Below are 16,231 nucleotides of genomic sequence, written 5' to 3' on the forward strand. Positions count from 1 at the left end.
TTAATCATCAAATTACAGATGGTGAAATGGAAGCAGTGTGACATTAAGTGACTATCAAAGGCACACCAGGGGTTCCCTTCTTATACCTGGGGACTCAGCATTCTTTCTTTCTGCTTCTACCCTATTTCCACCACCACACCAACAGGTTCTCCAGAGGAACCAGAGAGAAGCAATTACCAGTTAATATTAGGTCGAGAGGCAACACCGCCTCCACAAAGCATGTATTTTAACTTCATAAACTTAATAGGTTGAGTCCAAAATGGAATTAACATCATTGTCACTCACTAGCAAAGGGTTCTAAGATCTTTGTATTAACCTTCATTCAAAACTAACTTTTAAGATATACCAGATCCTTGAAGTGCGCTGTTCTGCTGTTATTGGCAATACCAGTGTCATGAAAAGTGGTGCTGTTTGTCCATCTACGTATTTGCTCGCTCTTCTAATGGGACTCATTTCATTTACTCTCCTACATGTTCATCAAATTCACACTGTCCTCTAAAATGAGGTAAAAGTGTCCTTTTACCTCATCCTCCCTTTAAAAATGAATTGGAAGTGAAGCTCAACTCAACAAATATTCATTACTGAGACCCAGAATGGACTAGGAATTAGGGGGCGATAAGTAACATGGCTGCCTCTGAGCCTCTTGTCTGTGGGTCAGGCAACTGTACATGTAGATAAGTGTTACAGAAAGATGTACACAGGACTTCTAACAGCCTGGGAAATGGGGGTGACAGGTGTGGAGAGGTAAGGAAGCTGAGAGAGAGAAGGAGAAAGAAACCAGTGGTACAATTTAAGCGGCCCTCAGTAGAACAGCAGGTATTAGCCAAGAGACGTCAAGAGTGCAGAAAAGCAGTACTGACAAGCTCTCCTGCTCATATCGTGGAAGTGTCAATCGCTTTACAAGGAGGAGGATCTGCACCTCCTCACCCTGAGTCTCTCCCCATCTCTCTGCACTGGGACTTCTCCAGTCAAGCTCACCAATGCCTTTGGCTGCATTTGACACAATTAGTCACTCCCTCATTCTTGGAATGCTTTTTCACTTGTCTTCCAAAACCCTGACAATTCCTGTCGCCCAGGCCCTCCTCCTAAGTCCCGACTCCTAGATACGGAGTGGCCCTCATCGCATCCTCGGCCTGACTCCCCTCTCTGGCTATTCCCTCAGTGACACCGTCCAGCCCATGATGAGAAATACGACCCGTCACGTCAACAACTCCCACATACCTACCTCCATCCCGGTCCTTCCCGGGAGCTGAATGTCCACTCGGCGCCTGGGTGGTCAACAAGCGCTGCTAACTGAACATGTCTGAAACAGCTCCTCCCACCCACTCCTCCCGTGGTCCTGGCCGCTCCAGGGGCTCGGGTCAAAGTCTTGACTCACCTCTTCCTTCCCTCCCTGCTCCCGCCACGCACATCAACCGCAGCAAGCTATGCTGTCCCCACCTTCAACATGTGCCCCACCTCTGCCACCTGCATCCTGAACACGCCTCCCTGGACGCCTAGCATGCCCTTGACTGTTCGGGCTTCGGAACTTGACCCTCTCTTCACCACAAAGCAACTAGCACCTTCTAAGTGACGTGCCCCTGTCCACCAGCCTCTAAGGCTTCCCGAGCCCTGGAAATAAGGTAGAGTATTTATCATGGCCTTCACAGCCCTCCGTAATCCGGATCCTGGCTACCTTCTCCACACCAGTCCCGCACTCTGCCCCTCGGCCTGTGCATGGCCCACACCGACTCTCCCCCCCTTCCCCACTCTCACCTCACCACCGCTGCGCCTGCTGACACGGCCCCCGGCGGGCACCCCGCTGCCTCATGCGGGCTCTGCTCACCTGCACCTCCCGGAGAGGGCTTCCCTGGCCTCCTTCTCCTGGGAGACGCTCCCTTCCTTACGCCCCATAACCCCCATCAGCTTACCTCGCCAGCCCCTAGCACGGTGCACTGAACAGGACTCAGGCATGAACAGGGCCAGCAGAGAAGCTGGGGAGCCACAGCCCTGAACCAGGGCCCAAATACGTGGCAGCCAGGGAGGGCAGCCAGATGCATTAGGTTCACGGAAACGGAACTGGCAACGGCCACTGGGAAGAAATAATACCCAGTGATAATCAGTGAGCGCGTACTGAACTAAGATACTACTCACCGGGCAGAGAGGAAACAACCGCAAAGTCTGGCATCAGTAAGTGGCGGTCAGGATGTGGGGAGGATGTCCTCTCACACGCTGCCGGGAGGAGTGTGAGTAGGTGCAATCATTTCACAGGGCAAGTTTGCAGTATCTATAAAACCCCAAAACTCTATGACCCAACATTTCCATTTATGTTCTAGAGAAACATTCACTCAATGAGGAATTGTTGGACAATGAGACAGACACAAGAATGCTCACTGAAGCTTGTAGTGCAAAAAAATTAACAAACAACCTGAATGCCCTCAGTGCAGAAATGGATTAGAAGCCTCATTATCTGCTCATTGAATGGAATGAGATACAACAGTCAAAAGGCATGAGATACGTCTACATGAAATAATATGAACACCTCTCTGAGACACACTTTTAAATGAAAAGGGCAATATGTAGAATTATTCTGTGTGTCATTTCTATTAAAGATACGTACACACACTATTACCATATGTCTTAGAAGGAGATAATATGTATTTGCATGTTAGAGGGCACAGAAACAAGTGAATTGCCAAAGGGAACCACATCTTCATATGTAACACTAATGTTTTTCACAAATTACCTGTGAAATCGCATTGTACAGCACAAGGAAATTAGCTGAGAGAATTGGGATAGGGTTGGTATTCAGAACAGAGCTAAGAGCAAGAAAACATGAAATAGTTTGGCATATTTGAAGAACAAGCAGGTCTGTGTTGTTAGAGCATTAGGACTAAAGCAAGCAGTGGCAGAAACGGAGACAGGAGATGCTGACAGGGGCAAACGGTGGGCAGCCTTGTGTCCCAGGCGGTCTCACGGCCTTTATCGGATGATTCCACACCATTCATCCATCTCTCTACTGTAAGTCATAGCTTTGGAGACTACGAGAAATTTCTCAATAACAAGGTTTGTTTGACCTTAACTATTTTTTTTTTACCTTAACCATTTTTAAGGTAAGTTCTCTTGTAACCATGTAAAACAGTCATAATCTGTAAGCCCCTTTCACAGTTATAAAAGTTGCCTACTAAAATCATTATTTTAGACTTAAAAAAAGAACAAAAAACAGACAAGGACTATGGACCTAATAAATGACCTATGCCCTACTTGGAAATTCCAGGAAAAAAGTGAAAGTGAAAGAAGGACGAGGACACTTAATCATAAAGATGCTTTCAAGCCTGCATGTGTAACTGCTTTACAGGGATAGCACTCTTCAGTCAGCACATCATCCATTCATCACACTTTTGTTGAGTTCAACTCTGCTGGGTACTGAGACTACCACGATCAATCAACAAGGACACCCCCCACCCTCATGGAGCTTCCTGATCAGGCAGACAAAGAGATACTAAATGAATTACAACAGAGAAATGTAAAATTGCAACATCAGTAAGTTCTACAAAGGAGTGGCCTGTAGTGGTTTAAACATGTAATGGGGGAATATGACCTAGGAAGGTGGGGCAGTGGGTGGGGAAGAGGCTATTGCTGGGGAAGGGGAGATGTAGATTTAAAACAAGAAAAGAAAAAACTAGAGAATCAGCAAAGAGTGAGGAAAGTTGATTCTTGACAAATGGGACAGCATAAGCAAAAGTCCTGTGGCTACAAAGGTAGAAAGCTGATATATTAACAGACCTCTGGAAACACAGTTACTGAAAAAACTTTTTGTGTGTTTCTTTCTGCTCCCACATATTAGGGAGCAAGACGGAGAGAGTATAAATGTACCACCTAACTAAACACTTGACCTTGGCATCTTGTTCCACATAATGCTTTTCTGGAGGCAGACAAGATTCTCAATCCATTATTCGTTTGAGGATGAGACTCTTAAACCTGAGGCTGCATCTCAAGTCTGAGTTACACAGTCAACTACCACAAATCATCAAAACAACAGCCTCTTAGAATAAGAAAATTCTGATACTTCAGCTGGAATAAAAAAAAGAAGAGTCAAAGCATTTCTGTAGCTCCACATAGAAGAAACAAGCATTTGATCGCTCACATTTTTTACCTTATGGTCTCTTCTGGCATCTACAGCAACTGTCTGTCTACAGGAAGGAAAGTTTGTCCTTGAGTCCACAACAAAAAAAACTGACAATACCCTCAGCAATGGCTTCCCAAAATGCTTCTGAGTGCAACCCACATTAAGAAACACATTCACGTTGTGATTCACCATCAAAAGATATGCAGACACATAAACAGAAGTTTTATGTTTCATATAAGTTAACTGTAAAAAGAGTTGTTTATTAAAAAAAACAGTCCCTTGGAGAAATTCGAATATTTGGGTGTTTTGGAGATTGGATATTACATGATATTAAATAACTATTCGTTTTGTTAGGATCGATAACAATGACGTTGTGCCTTCTAAGAAAATGCCTATACTTAAAAAAAACACATCCTGAAATATAGGTGAGTGAAATGAAGTAATGTCTGGGACTTACTTTAAAATATATGGTCAGAAATGGTATGGCACAAATCCTGGTAACTGTTGGATCTGGGTGGTGGGTATGCAGAGGCACATTATTCCACTTTTGTACACGCTTGCAATTTTTTGTAATAAAAAAATTAAATTCAAATGAAATGGATCTCTCCTTACCCTTACTGGGTATAATGCTCTTTGGTATTTTGCTTTTTTTTTTTTTTTAACTAAATAATACAAAGGATTAAGAATGCTGGTGATGACCTCCTACGTTGATTTCAGGATGCACTAAAGGCTGGCGAAGCGCGGTCTGAGATTGCTAGCTACCCTAGCCTTCCACTCTGCCCACGTGGAACCATCCACAGGCAAAAGACACTCTTTGGTCACCGAAATGCAAATTACAAACAAAGTGCCTAACTCTCCTGAATGTTTCCAGCTTCCAGAAATGGAATGCTTCTTGACATTTCCATAGTTGTCTACTTAAGTTCAATGTAAATAGCTGCTGCTACTTTGGGAGTGCCTGAGAATGTCTATCACAGCGCAAGGATGCATGTCTCTCTGGTGACATCTAAACGTTGATCTTGTAAATTCTACAGCACTACATAATGTAGTACGATGATATGCCAAGCAGCATCAAAAACATTTTTTTTTTCAAAATCTGGGTTTAATACAAATGTCAAATCAAATTTAGAGGAAAACAAATTACAAAGGGTATTCAGATGACTTCAGCTAATTAATTCTCTCCATTGATACTATTTTGATCTTGGGACACAGAGGTTATTAAATGCTTTATTTCTGTTGTTACAGTTGCTAATTTACAAAGTGAATTGTATAAACTGCTAAATATTTTTCAAAGACATTTTCTATTTTTGCACTACGTGGGGATTTCCAACATTAAATAAATCTATTCATACCCAGTTTTTATTCTGCTGAGATACGGATTTAAAAAACCTATGATCCAAGAGATAAATATGCCACACTCCACCTCCCCTCTTCTACCTGGGGAATGTCACCCATCAGTTCTCCAGTGCCACTCAGACTGTGTGATACCTTGGTTGCCTTCTTTCCCAAAATCATGTGCAGCCAGATACTGTTGGCTGGCTACCTAGCATTCACATTGCAGTTTCTCTAGAACCCCTTTCTTAGCTATAACTTGATTTTATTCAGATACCAATTTTATCCAAGCCTTAAGTGCTTCAGGGAAGCTGCCCAACCCTAAGTGGTAGTTCCAGGGGATATACTCCACTTTATCTAAGCCAATCACGAATCTCCTTCTCCTTACTGGTGATTGGTTCAGGAAAGAACAGGCGATAAAATTCTGGCCAATGAGACAGGAGAACAAGTCATCCAGGAGGGTTTCTGGGAAAGATTCTTCTGCTCCCAGAAGAGAGATGACTGCTCATTTGGACACTCAGAGCCACACAGGGGCCTGGAATTCCTGCAGCCTCAAGGAAAACTTCCCATAAGGAGCGCCAATCTAAGAGAATCACACACAAATCGGATCCCAGGCGCCTACTTCTGAGTTTCTTATAATATCAATTTCCATATCATTTAAGCCACTTGCATATTACTTCCAGCTAAAAGCTCTAAATGATGTATTAGCTTTTTAGAATTTCAGGCAGAACTTCATACCTATTTTTGCTAAGTAATCTGTGATCTGAAACTAAGAGTGGATCTGTGTGACTCCAAAACAGCTGGTCATTTCAGTTCAAAAACAAAAAATAAATGTACGAGTTGACACAGTATCATGGAAAAGTCCTAATGGTGCGAGCCTCTGAGCAGTCAAGGGGTTCGGTAGCAAATGGGGTGAAAGTGAATAGAGACAGCAAAAAGAGGCACACAAGAAAATTAATGCCAAGGTTAACCCTATTAGAACAAAAGGGAAAAAAATCCCTCACACATCTGAATTTCACACATCATTATCCCCAATACATTTGGAGGCATGACTATAAGGTGTCAGCTGCTACTGAGAAAGATCCTAGCATTCTGGCTAATTGAGACAAGCTGTACACTTAAAAGGATGTCCAAACGGCTAAGGTTCTGAACACAGACACAAGATGGGGTGACCTGTTTCATTACATGGTTCTACTGCACGGTGTACATAAGCAGGTGATTTCTGAGGTTAAGTATCAGCAGAGGGAGAGATGCAGCTCTGATGCTTGGAAAGAGGAAAAAGAGAGGAGACTGAATTTTGACAACACATCTTTTGTGAGGAAGAGGCTAGGCCGCCCTCATTCTACAGCTGATGAGAGTTCCCTGGGCAAGGAACAGGCAGAATGGCTGTATCACTCTGCCTGTCTTCACCAAGGAGTATATGCTCACTCCTGTCCATTTTTAATTTTTAGGAAAAGAAAAGGTAGGTAGGACTTAAGTATATTAAGTTCAGGAGGGTGATATGAAGATATTTGTTTTGACTCTAAAAATATCTTGGAGCTCTTTGAAAGAAAGGAATGACATTATTTTAAAATGAGAATTATGTATTTTATGTAAAGGGATTATATGCTTGCTTATGATATTTAAGGCAAAATGATCACAGCATGTTTGTTTTCTATTATTTGAAAAGTGGCATTTGATTTTAGAACATTGTCTAGCACTTAGTAGGCACACAGATACTGGTTGAAGGAATATTTGTTGATAATTAAAAGGATGAAGATATATTGCTTATTCATCTGAACACAGGGGAAAAGCCTTAAATTCTAAAACTTCTAAATAAGTTTAAAGTCTTCTTTTTGCATGATATGCCTTTAGAATAAATTATCCCTATTTACCTTTGGGTTTTTTTTTTTAAGCTGACAATTTTTTAAACTGGCAAATATATTTTTAAACAGTTTCTAAAACAAAATAAAGCTTGATAATTAGGTGTAAATTGAGATGTGAGTGGCAATTCTATTTAAATTCTTTAAAATCTATTCTATATTTGTAAGTATTCTTGATACAACATTTGAATTTTAGAAGACTTTGAATGGAGATAATGTGTAGGCATATCTGCCTGCAAGGGAGGCTTCCATGGATTTACCTCAAATATGTTTTTATTTATTTTTAATCTCACATAGTCTAAATATTCACCAGAATTTTCCTTAATAGGAGCAGGACATTATAAACTACATTTGCAAAGTGTATGTACATTTAATTCTAATCTGACCTACACATGTACTATTTCTTAGAAGCTTATCAAATTCAAGCCTTTGAAAATGCATACACTGTAACAGATTTTTCAAAAACATGATGGAAAATATATACCCCCCAGCTAAACACTTTCTTGATTTAGAATCGAGGCCTATATGTTTCTATTTCCATAGTGACTACTGCTGTGGAATCGACATGTTTTAATTTAGATTTGAGATTATAAACATCATTTGGAAAGAGAATTTATTTTCTCTCCTACAACTTCTGAAAATTGATCAGTCTAAGTGCTACAGAACAGAAGCAAATGTTGGAGTAGGATTTAGAAATTATTTGGCTGAAGGGGTATTTGTGACTGACAAAGGGTGAGTTTTTACAGAAATTCATAGCTTTTTAATTATTAAAAAATTGTGAATTTTCCTAAAATTTTATAAAATACTTCGTAAGTTTAAAAAGAGATTTCTAATCAGGCCTCCCTCAGGAGGGAGCATTTGGTGCTACCTTGTAATTGTTTTAAAAAAAATAATCAAGGTGATTAGGTAAGTACAAATTCTGCACACGTTTGCCAGAATCTCCTTAGAAGTTGAAATGAGAAATGTTATCTTCACCAATTGTCTAAGATTAGTTAGGGCATGACTCACATCTAAGTCAAATAAAAGCAAACCAAACTGCTAATGACAGGGAAAGAGGTGAGAGCAAAAAACGTTCATTTCTTAATTTTTTCAGCCAACTTTTTTGGAAGCCCTCGTATTCCTACACTCAGGATGTTTATGTCAGTGACGGTGGGCGGAGGCTGGCGAGGGCTCTGCGGGAAGGCAGCTCCAGGTGGGAGCAGAACAGGAAAGTGTCCTGCAACCTCCGCCAAAGGAGAAGGGTGTGCACACTCAAAGGGGACCTGCTTTTTAAAACAAAGAACTCAGACAAGTCTATTTAATACAGTGGGATCACACAGCCCAGCAGGCACAGAGACAGGCACCATCCCACACCTCGTGACCTGCACTTGTTAAAAAGCCCTCCTAACGCAGGTAATCCTTGAAGTGCAGCACATTTAGCTTTAGGTGAGTGAGGTTGAAAAACACTTTACAAATCCAACCTCTTCACCTCTTTGATCGTTTTGCTTTCTTTCTGAACTGTAATGCTAAAGCAAAAATTTGACCTAAGGATTGCTAGAACTGTGCCACCCTTACAAGCCACCTCCTTAGTCCAGAAATGGGCTGCAATGAAGAGAAATAGTGCACCTGCAGAGGGGAAGCCACAGGAGACGTCAGCAGTGAGAGGGACAACAAGATGGCCATCAAAGAAATGGTTCTGTTTCATGAATGATTAGCCAGACTCACCAATGAGGGCGGGAAACAAAAGGCTAAAGGCTAAAGCTTTGCGAGGTTATTTCAGTATCATTTCTCTGAAAATCCTGCAAGCATTTGCAGAAGATGGGCAATTTATGCAACCTTGTCTGGTATACTCTTGGAAGGGACCATATTTAGTTTCTACTGACAGAGTCATTCATTCTTTGAAGTGATACTCAATAAAGGTTTTCTGGAACTCTGAAGGCAATGAACAATGGGGCGGATCAGAAGGGGCGAGATAGCTATTCATTCCATATTTACTGAACACTTGCTATGTGTTAGGTGCTATTCTGAAAGGCAAGAAATGCAGTAGGGAAAAAAAATTATATACATATGATATATGTGTGAGACAGACATAAATTAAGCAGGGACCTGGGTGAAGGGTTGTGTGATAATGTGTGTAGGGTGTATGTAAAGGAACATTTTGTGTTTCAAATAGTTTGGTAGGGCAAGGTCTCCCTCAGAGAGCAAGATCTGAGCAAAGACCTGAAGGCAGAAAGGGTTCCAGAGGAAGGCAGAGCAAATGCAAAGGTCCTGAGGCGGGAGCTTGCTTGCCATGTATGAGAAACATCATGGAGGCCCAGTGTAGCTGGAGTGAAGTGAGTGAAAAGAAGCTGGTATGCAGATGATGCACTGACATCAGTGCAAGGGGACGGGAGCAGGGGTCTTTAAGGAAGGCTTATTCTCAGTGATAAATGGTAAAGCACTAGAAGGTTCTGAGCAGAGCACTGACACAATCCAATTTTTCAGCAAATATTTACTGAGTACATGGACAGTGGGCCAAGCACTGTGCTACGCCATATACATGCATGCTGGGGATATACTGATGGACATGCAGACATGGTCCCTGCCCTCACGGAGCTTTTATCCAAGCAGGACAGAAAGAAAAATAAACAGGTTCATAGGAACAATTGTGACAGGAACTGGTTGTGATAATGATGAAAACGAAATCAAGGGCCTTGCATAATGACAGCCAGGGGAGGGGGATGCACAGCGAAGCTTACTTTGGGTCTGGGCACTAAGGAAGACCTCTCTAAGGAGGTGATATTGGAGGTAAGTCTTAAAGGAGGCAGAGGAGCAAGCCAAATATACAGTCTAGGGAAAAGAGTGCACCAGGAAGAGGGACCTCCACATTCAAGGGCCCAAGGAATCAAAGGATGGGGCTTGCTGCAAGGACAGAAAGAAACCAGCAGACCTAGCCCCTAAAGCATGAAGGACACAGTGACACAGGATGAGGTGGCAGCTGGAGGCCAGAGTCACACCAGGCTGGATGCATAAGCCCCAGGGAAGTGACCTGGATAAGAAATTGGTGGCCCAAGGTAGAAAAATGTCAGACATCTTCAAGAGCGCTTTAGATAAAAAGCGGTGAGACTTCTGAAGAAGGAAAACTCACATAGGGCATTTAGAGGAAGAGAGCTGTGCTAAACTCAGCTTTGAGGATGCACAGAATTTAGCCATGGGGTGGGGGGGGTGGGGGGGATACATCCTGGGAAGGTGTAAAAGGCACAGACCCAAAGTCAAATCTGGCTTCAAATGCCTACTCATACAGTAACAGCTGGGCTGAACTGGAGCCTTTAAGAGCTCCTTCTTCCCCCCACATTAAATGCTATGTGCCCTGCAGGTTGAGGGGAAAAAAAATGTTCATAAAATTCGCTGGGCATAATAAGTGCTAAACAAAGCACTTGTCTCATGATAGAATATCAGTTCTGTTGATCTGAGTTTCTGCGCCCCAGTTTGAGTGAGAGCGTGGAACCAGGTACAGTTAGTCTGAACCTTGCATATCATTATCTGTGTATGGCTTTCTTTTTCTTCCAAGCAGGAGGTACTTACCTTCACTGACACTGAGATTAGGTGAGTGCCTACTGTGCATCCCACATGGAGCTGGGCACTGGACCCCCCACACTATGGTGTTTCCAGTGTTCTTGGGGAGCACACAAGAAAGGAACAAGTGAATATATGGCTTGTGATAGCGAGGAAAAGGAGGGAAGGAATATGGAGTAAGTGAGAGGAGCATAGGAAGAACATCTGTAATAACAGGGTAGAGTGACAGGAGATGAAGGCTCTTTTCCAGGACAAGGCTCTGTGCAGGCCAAGGGCACCCCAGTGTTACTATGTAACACTTCCTTTCCAAGAAAGACCCCTCCAGGATATGCTACACCCCGTGGAGGAGGAGAAGGAGGCAGCCACAGGGTCGATGAGGGAGAAGGGGATGGCCAGGGAACAGCATGTGCAAAATACCAGAAGCAGAGAAGGTCCAACCCAAGAGGAAGTCCACCACCATGACAAAAACCTCACAGGGACATTAAATTCTGCCCAATCTCTCCTCTCCAGCAGGCACTTTGGCATTTATCTTCCCAGAGGATGAAATGTGTAACACTGAACTTCCCAAGCTGCCAGTTTCCCATGATCTGACCAGCAGTGATGCGATGAGTACTCCCCGCGCAGAGCGGCCACTTGTGAGTTCTACGAAGCACCCCTTGAGGGATGCGATTGCCAACATCAGTACTTTCTTCTAACACAAGACTCCTTTGCAGGAACTAGTTAGTGGTCTTATGTCAACTTTATAGATTTGAGAGAAAAACTGTAGAGACCCTGTGCATCTTCTGCAAATTAATCTTAGACCTTCAGTTTAAACCCCACGTTTCCTCTGGCTCACTCGACATACCCAACTCCGCTCTGCCTTCAGCCCGAGAAAATCTGCACACTATTATAGATGGGTAACGTATGAAAATTTATCCGAGAGAAAGTTCCCACTAAGAGGACAATTTTGCTAAAAGCCATGCATTTTCATGAATCAGCCACAATAGTCAGAGAGCTCTGGCTTCCTGCATATCTTTCTCCATGAACTCTGAGCTATGACGGACGCGGGCGGGGGCCCTCTAGTTATCACTACATGAGCCGACCAAAGCTAACCTGGACTTCACCAATATGCTCAGGAGCATATAGTTCACAGTACTCAAGACCGAAGAGGTAACTTGAAAGTTCAGAAATCCACAGGAAAATCTGATCACAGAAACTGTTCTGTTTTCTGGTGTCTCTTAAAGCGGCTCAGTGTGTAACACAGGCCGTCGTCCTCCCCCCTTTGCCACCAGGAGAGTCAGTGTCCGGCAGAGCCAATCCTCTCGGTAACTCTGTAGCTGGCATATTTTTCTCCTATTTGTTACCTTGATTTTCTATTTATAATGATCACCTTATAAATATATGGGGTTTGGGACGAAATTATAATAGTCCTTTTTTTATTGACGTACAGCTGATATACAATATCAAATGGGTTTCAAGTGTACAACATATTCTGCAGTTATATACATTATCAAATCCTCACCCAAATGAGTGTAGCTGCTGTCAACACAGTGAGATGCCACAGAACTACTGACTATATTCTCTATGCTGTACTTGCTTCCACGTGATGTTTTTGAAAGAGACAAGTGAGAGATAAATAACACTTCTTGCTCCAAATGTGCACCGGGTTTTAGGATTCGTGTTCTTCAATACACAAAGCACAGATGTCTAGGCTCCGACCCCCAGGAATTGAAGCCAGCCTTCTCCCCATCTCACTGTCCGGCCTCAGCCAACTATCTTCCTAAAGACTAAGTTGAGATGTCCTCTTTTTTTTTTTTAGTAGACTACATTTAAGAAGTTGTTTCTACATCATGAAGTGCTGGGCAAAAAAATGACCCAACTATTTACCCTGAGAGCTTTCTTCTTTTGGGTGGGTGGGGTGGGGAGGGGGAGTTATTTTATTTTTGCTGTTTTTGTTTTCCCCCAGCTTTATCGAGATACAACTGATGTATAACGTTGTAAGTTTAAGGTGTACAAAGTGTTGATGGGACCCACTTAAATTGCAATGTGATCACCACATGCCAACACCTCCATCCTATCTTAGTGATTGCCATTTCTTTTTTGCGGTGAGAATATTTAAGATCTACTTTATGCTGCAACTTTCAAGTATAAATTACACTATTATCAACTATATTCACAATGCTGTACAGTAGATCCCAAAACTGATTGATCTTCTAACTGAAAGTTTGTACATTTGGACAAACATCTCCCCATTTCCCCCACCGAGAGCTCTTTCTAAGCAATATAACCCTAAACTCAATTCTAGTGTGCTGTATATTTAATTTCTCATTTCCCTGACTTGCCCGACTCAGTCTCAGCCCCACCTCACCTTGAAGACTCTACTTTCATTCCAAATATAAAATGTAGGGTGTGGAGAGGGTTATAGGGTGGAGGGTTTTTCTTCCAAAATTTTTTCATGCAGCAAAGTAGGCCATGTCAACTTGAAAGATTCTCAGAACTAAAAGAAAGGATTTAGATAGACAGTAAAAATTCTGGGCAGGCAAATCCAATCTTGAACTTAAGATGTTCTCTTTCTAAGGAGTACAAAGAGATGGTAAGTCACAGGAGCACAGATGTACTAGCCAGCATCTTTGGTTGCAGGAAATAGAAAACAACTCTGGTCAATTTACAAGGAAAATTAATTCATTGGAATGTTATGGGGGCGCTCACAGAACAAAGGTAAGGTGATAACACCAGGTGTAAAGGGGAGCAACTCGGGATGTGTAAGTAATGGGCTGTTTCACAGTTTTAGTTCGAATAAGCATCAGTTATTCATAGTTTTATACCCCTGCTCAAGGGTCAAATTCCAAAGAAATCACCTACATGACCCAACTTACACCTCACACCTGTCCCTTGGCTACTGGCCATGGCATGGTGGGGAGGCCTTGTCCACAGTTCTGGTGGTCTGCACTCATCAGAAAAGGGGAGCTCTTTCAAAGCAAAATCAGAATGCTGATAAGCAGAGGAAAGGAAAGTGGACAATGATCCAGCAAAAACACACGCAAGAACCATTCTTATGTGGATCAGTTGTTCATTAATGGCAGTCACTGGCACTAAGACACCCTGTGTAGCACAATCACTCTATCATTCCCTTCTCCTGACACTACAGCTAGGCCTCTGACTTCTGTGACTTCAGGAAGTGTGAGAGAAGAGTGGTATCCTGGAAAGCTCTCACCCAAAAGTCTGTTAAGAGTCTCAAGTTCCTAAGACAAGCAACCACCTCCTTGTGGAAAAATATGGCCTACCCAATATAACTGTTAAGCAGTCACATTTAAGTCAAGGATGTGTTGCTTCGGTGATTCCATCTGGAGACTTGGCTGGGAAACGCATGCTTTAAAAACATGGCACCAGCATCTCTTTCTATAAATTTTTTTACTTTGATCAATTACCATGCCATTCAGTGGGAAAATGGAAGGTAGGTCATTGGTCTACAGCATCCACTGCCCATGGGTGCTTTCTGTTTTCTGTGGCACACCTTGGAAAATTTTTTTGAGGTCCAAGCAGATGTGTCTGGACCAACCAATGGGCAATGTGGAAGCTGTGGGGGAGGAGAAGATTTTTGATTAAGTCCAGGTGCATTAATTCCAGGGGCCAGCCTGAATTGTATTGATGCCTCTCTTAGTTTCTGGGCACTACAAGGACTTTCGCTGCATGTACACTGGTACTGACCACCTGCTTCAAGTACCCTTCTCCCACATACATGCTGTTAGGTCACTCTCTTCTTTTCCTTCCCGGTGTTTACTATCATCTGTTCTTGGCTTGTTCATCACCCACCTCCCCCTATTAGGATGGAAGATCCACAAGGCCAAATCTGTCTTGTCCACAATCACATCCCCACCACAATGCCTGGCACACAGCAGGCCTCCAATAAATATGTTTTATGATTGAATTGCTATGTGATGAGACTGCAAAGTGGCTGCTCAGAAGACTGAGCAGGATGACCTTCCTGCCCATGGGGACGAGTGGAAGCTGATATGCAACTCGAATGACTTTTAGTGTACCTACTACATGCCAAGCACTGGGCACAGAGCAGTGAACAAAGCATCCAGTCCTTGCCCTTGTAGGGCTTACAAAGCTTTAATTGCTGAATAACGCAGTCCTCCTTGCTCTGCTGACCAAGGACCTCAGAATCATTTAAATGGTAATAACTGCAATACTAGTAATTAGTAGTAAGAGTAAATAGCTGTAACTTATTGGACATTTACCATGTACAAGACACTTGACACATATCATCTCATTTAAATCCTTCTAACAACCTTGTTATGGCTACAGACTTTAAAGATGGGCCAACTGGTCTCAGCATGTTAAGAGGAAGCACCCACAGTCACAGCTAGTGTTGAAATCAGCTGGTCTATTTGACTCCAAAGCCTGTGAAATTTCACCACCAGCCCCCGCTTCACTCAGAAACAGGCAGGCCTCAGCAGCTGGGCAGATTCTCTAGCTCCAGCAGACCACTCCACTCCCTCCAAAAATCCAGGAAGCTGACCAGGACCTCTCTTGCACAGCGCCTCACCCTCAGGTGATACTAATTGCAATCCCTGAATGCCTGCAGGGGACCACGTGTTTGGCCCCTTTGCATGGAATCCTAACAGCCCACGCACCACCAATTATTATGGCGCCCATTTTGCAGAGGAGAAATCTGAAGCTTAGAGAAGGCAGGCCTCCGCCCAGAGACCCACGGCTTCCCAGACAGATGAAACCCAGGCTAGGGGCATCAACTCACCAGGCTTCTTTGGCCTCGGGCTTTCACTTAGGATGCTTCCGAGTGTCTTCTGTTTCCGCAAATAAGCCCCTCTTGCCCTGTGAACACTCAACTCAGGCAGCCCCTCCTCTAGCAAGGCCTCTCAGGACTGCCCTTCCTTCGGCCCAGGATCAGCCGGGAGTCTCCAGATTGTGGCAAATAGCCGCGAAGTCCTCGTGTGCATCGGGCTTCAGTCACACCGGGGCTCAGCGAAGTCCTTAGGGCAAGCGCCCAATGTCTCCGCCTCCCCACCTGTCACGGTCCCGGGACACGAAGGTCTGCCCTAACTTCGTCGTAAACGCGCCTACACCAGCGTCCCCACGCCGTCGTACAACCCACTTTTAAACCTCCGAGGCCCGGCTTCTGCGCGGGTCAAGTCCCTGCTAGGTCTTTCATTGGCCGCGCTCGGGTCAGGTGCCCAGCCCGAGCCATTCGCGGTGGCCGGGGAGATGCTGTGCTCTGATTGGCCAGTCCTGCGTCCCGTGCCCGCCGCCGAGGGGCCCAAAGACCGCCCAGGCACGGGGATTAGGAGTGGGGGAGGGGTGGCGTCTCCGAAGGAAATGTTGGATGTTGTTACCAGACGGGAAAAAGATGATGAGCAGGCAAAAATAACAGATGTCTACCTACCACCCCAACCCA

At 43.7% G+C, this 16,231-nt stretch overlaps 1 long non-coding RNA gene across 1 annotated transcript in view; it reads right to left on the reverse strand.

Annotated features, from left to right (window-relative positions):
• LOC118972513 (uncharacterized) overlaps positions 1-15,942 on the reverse strand; it is a 78,191-nt gene extending 62,249 nt beyond the window's left edge. The window contains exon 1 of the long non-coding RNA XR_012128923.1: positions 15,575-15,942. This is a non-coding gene — a long non-coding RNA (uncharacterized lncRNA). The remainder of the gene's footprint in view (positions 1-15,574) is intronic.
• Positions 15,943-16,231: the final 289 nt, after the last annotated feature.

Source organism: Manis javanica, chromosome 3 (assembly GCF_040802235.1).
Source record: "Manis javanica isolate MJ-LG chromosome 3, MJ_LKY, whole genome shotgun sequence".
Classification (NCBI taxonomy): Eukaryota; Metazoa; Chordata; class Mammalia; order Pholidota; family Manidae; genus Manis; species Manis javanica.